This window comes from Helianthus annuus, chromosome 13 (assembly GCF_002127325.2).
Source record: "Helianthus annuus cultivar XRQ/B chromosome 13, HanXRQr2.0-SUNRISE, whole genome shotgun sequence".
NCBI lineage: Eukaryota > Viridiplantae > Streptophyta > Magnoliopsida > Asterales > Asteraceae > Helianthus > Helianthus annuus.
This window is the reverse complement of record NC_035445.2, coordinates 132,118,579-132,122,912: the sequence shown is the minus strand read 5'-3', so window position 1 is coordinate 132,122,912 and position 4,334 is coordinate 132,118,579. Positions and strand designations below refer to the sequence as shown.

General features: G+C 35.3%; 1 long non-coding RNA gene across 1 annotated transcript; it reads right to left on the bottom strand.

The window, feature by feature from the left end:
* Nucleotides 1-754: 754 nt before the first annotated feature.
* Nucleotides 755-3,389, bottom strand: LOC110902993. Its single transcript, XR_002571581.2, has 4 exons — nt 3,251-3,389; nt 2,511-2,598; nt 1,057-1,139; nt 755-951 (listed from the first exon to the last, which is right to left on the bottom strand). It is a non-coding gene; the product is annotated as an uncharacterized LOC110902993 (long non-coding RNA).
* Nucleotides 3,390-4,334: the final 945 nt, after the last annotated feature.

Here is a 4,334-nt window from a genome sequence, read left to right as displayed (position 1 = left end):
TGGGATATCAGGCATCACGAAAACCAGGAGGTTTGTACATGTAGACGGTCTCGTGAAGATTATCACGGAGAAACGTATTCTTGACATCAAGTTGGTGAATAGGCCATGAGTGATGAAGGGCAAGAGCAAGAACGGTTCGTATTGTGGCAGGCTTGACTACAGGGCTGAATGTTTCTCAACAACCAATACCAATCTGTTGAGACCTGTTGTACCGCTCCAAAGTACCGTCAAATTTAGTTTTATGTCTAAAAATCCACATGTTACGAACCACGTTCATAGTCGGGTGCCGAGGAACTAACTCCCACGTGCTATTGTCGATAAGGGCCCGGAATTCATCGGTCATGGCCATGGCCTGGTTTCAGTCAGAGTTATGAAGAGCATCAATAGGGTTACGAGGTAAAGGGGAAACAGATATGGATGTGGGAAAAGAAAAGGAGGGTTGACGAAGTTTGGAGATGCCGGACATGCTACGTGTGTGAATGGTACGTTGAGGAGGCATAGGAGGGGGGCATGAATAGAAGGGGAGAGCATGGTTGTGGTTTTGGTTCAGGTTGAGGTTTGGGCTGTTTGTGATGGGCCCGAGGCTCTTGTAGAAGAGTGGGCTGTAGCAGTTGGGTTTGGCTGCTTGTTTCGACGAGAATAAGTGAGAATAGGAGGGCTGGGAACAGGTCTAGGTAAGTTGTGTTCGGGGTTGGGAATTGTAAGACCCACATTGGAAATTTACATGATTACAACTTTAAAATACGCATTTTAATACTAAAAATGCGACTTTACAAAAACTTGTCGTGCCAACATTCCCATATGTTTTAAAAACATTTCAAGACATAGTTGTAAGTGTTTACATAATTCACTTATAACAAAACAAAACAAGGTTTAACGCGGAAGCTTCATTTAACGTGTGTTCGGTTCTTGTTCGTCGCTTGATTTTCATCCGGGACTCTCGACTTTCACCTATGATCAAAACCAACTTAAAAGTTAGTTTTGATGGTTAAATAACAAGTACAACAAGGTAAATGGGTCAAATAATCAAAATAAACAAAAAATTCAAGTTTTTACGCCGTCGTCGCGCACCACGGTAAACCCCTTTGGGCGTCGCGCGACGCCACACCTCCATTTCGACAGAATGGTTTGATCCGCACCTGCATATTCCCAGCCAACCTTAAGTTTACGGAAACGAGCATAACTCTTTCGTTATTTGTCCGTTTTACACGGTTCTTTTTCCTACTTGATCGTAATTTAATTCTCCATCAAATGGAGTTAACATCCGACATCCGGATTAACAAAATTCTAGACTTTTAAGCCTTCGGCTTAAATATCCTTTTTCAAATTATTGACCCGTTCATGTTTTTATCAAACAAAACATGTTTGTTTGATCCCTAACTTCATGAAATTCATAATTTCAATATTTCCTATCATATTAGGTTCAAGTACGGGTTTCTTACATATTTTAAACCCATTTATGCTCATATGCTTATTTTGACCCGTTAAGGGTATTTAAGCGGATTTCTAGTACGAATCGCATTCATTCGTTTCTAGCTCATATTTTCACATTTCTTATCGAGTGATCTTCCACCACAACTATACTTGTGGTGGATTTAGTTGACGATCTATATAATCCGAGTTTTACCCCTTGGATCATTAATTTACGGCAAAGAATTATATCAAATCTTTTTATCAAGGATTCACATCTTTCCCTTTTTATACTTATCTTAAGTATTTACTTGGTCATAAAATTCATTTCCAAACAACCTCTAAGGGTTGTTTGCTTAATTTCGCTTCCGAGGGCGTTTTGGTCATTCTTAACCCTTCATTTACAATGAAGGACTTTTAAAAGCATGTTTGACCCACAAGCCCTCTTTTAGCTATGTTTATGTTTGAAAAGTCATTACGCTTTCCAAACGAAATGTCCATTATTTGAAACACTCGATTTACCTATCAAAGTAACCGAATGTCTATATTACACTTCATTTAACTCCCATTGAACCTTACGTTCAAAATGGGTAGTTACCCTATTACTCATACCTGGCTCGGATCAATATATTAACCACTTTTTTAATACCATGCTTTAATAATCGCTATCTAATAACGATGCAGATATCCATTCGATGTTTACTCCTGAAATCACATAACTCGACAATAATCATTAGTCGATATTGTCAAAGGTGATATATTCACCTTTTGACCCGTTTGGTCAAGTGACCAATTATATTGGCGAGATGACGTTTATTACCATCTCGTCTACATGACTCGCTCCGGTTTACACCGTGCGGTCATTTTACTTATAGTTCATTTCATAACACTTTTGGGCCTATCATGGCTTACGTCATAAGTGTCTTTCAAAAACTAACCTTTTTAACCATTACACATGGTTTATCAAAACCTTTGGCTATCTTGTTCTGTACTACTACTACACGTCGGAACATGATATCTTGATTGTTAACTTGTCTTATTCGTAGTTGATACGATAAAATTATATTCTATAATTTAAGAATGTTGTAAGTTATACTTACCTTGCATCCCGATTATGCCTTTCCTTCTCTCTTGATTCGTTTGACCCGCTTCGTTTCCAAGCTTTCACCTAGCTTGCCAAGCGTCAAACTATCATTGTAAGTAGTAAGATGGTTAGATTAGTCATAATCATTCACGACTACTCCATCCTACGATTTTTATGTCGAAATTATCATTCGATCATATAAAAGGTCATTTTGACTTTAAAAAGTCAAACTGCCTATTAACACAAATAAATTACATGAAGTAGCTCAACTACTCGTTTAATTACTTGATCAATTACCCGGTAAGCATCATTTTTAGGTTACCGTTTTAATCACTTATTAACCAAGTTCTTATCATCATAATTCACCGAATTAATACACTATGATATTAAACATCTTTGAACATGAACATATCTTAAATTTTAGCAAATCATACTAAACTCATATCATAGTAAGTATGATTATATACTCAAACACACTATTTGTTCAAGTATTTCCTGATTACTATCATGTATGATGATTCTAATCATAATTATATCGGCAAATTCATCTTATGATTAATACCCACTTATCCTAGTGTGGTAAATCATCAATTCATTCAAATTATATCATCCTAGGTTTAATTTTCACTTAGGGTTTGGTCCCTAAGCATGTATCTATCACTAATTCAATCATAGCTTCAATAATTCATTCATAATTCGCGATTATGATGATTATCCTAATTTCACAACTTCACAAATCATCAAAATTTGACATACCTTATGATCCCCTAGCTTATGTGATCATTAATTCATGTTCAATTGTGAATTTGAGCTTTGATTGAGCCTTCAATTTGATGATTATGTTGAACTAGGGTTTTGAAGCTCCTAGGAGCTTCCTGATGTCGATCCCAGAACCCTCAACACACACTTAGTGTGTGTTTTAATTAGACTTTTGTTTTTATAACAAAATTTTCCATTATCCGAATTTGGCCCCTCTTGTTTGGTGAGTTATTAAGTTGGCTACAACCTACTTATTTCTAACAATATTTCCACTTATTAAATAGGTTAAACATTCCTAGGTAAATTAATGGGTTCGGGGAATTTACGACTCAGTTTATTTCAAGTCCCGTTAACTCAGGCTTCTATTAACTTTATTTTTCTCAAAAGCATTATTTTTCCTTTTTATTAAATATTAGGTTTAGTTATATAAATCCTAATATTTTCCGGGTAAATTTTACCACTAACGATAATTTACCCGTCTTTTAGTATTAACGTGGCTTGATTACCAAACCCATTTTGGGGGTGTTACAAGTCTACCCCCCTTAAAGAGGTTTCGTCCTCGAAACCTTTTCTTACATAATTCATTGAGTTTAAACTCAATGCATTTAACCTGAGTAATCTTTTAAGTATTACTCATACTTTAACCAATTGTTAGTATTACCAGAAAAGTATGGTAATATCTTTTTGGTTACTAAGCATATATGTATCTCACACTACATAATGCAACTTTGAAATAACGTAATCTCGTTATTTCGACTAATTTCGTTAATTTAGCAAAATCCATCGCTGTTAGACTATCGAATTCATCATGAATCTGCTAATTGAATGTTTTAGTGAAATCTTTCACTTTTGACAAACAAATTCGTTGTTTTCGAATTCATTCATTCGATTTATTTATACGGAATCCACCGCTTATTAACAAACCGAATTTCTTGATTTTTATCTTAATTATATATATTTTTTAAATAGTTCAATAAATGATATTAACATAATTCCATAAAGTATATAAGCACATACCTTATAGCTTAATCCTTCAGTCGAGCTTTTGCTCGAATTGACCTCCCGACACTTTGCTTGTATT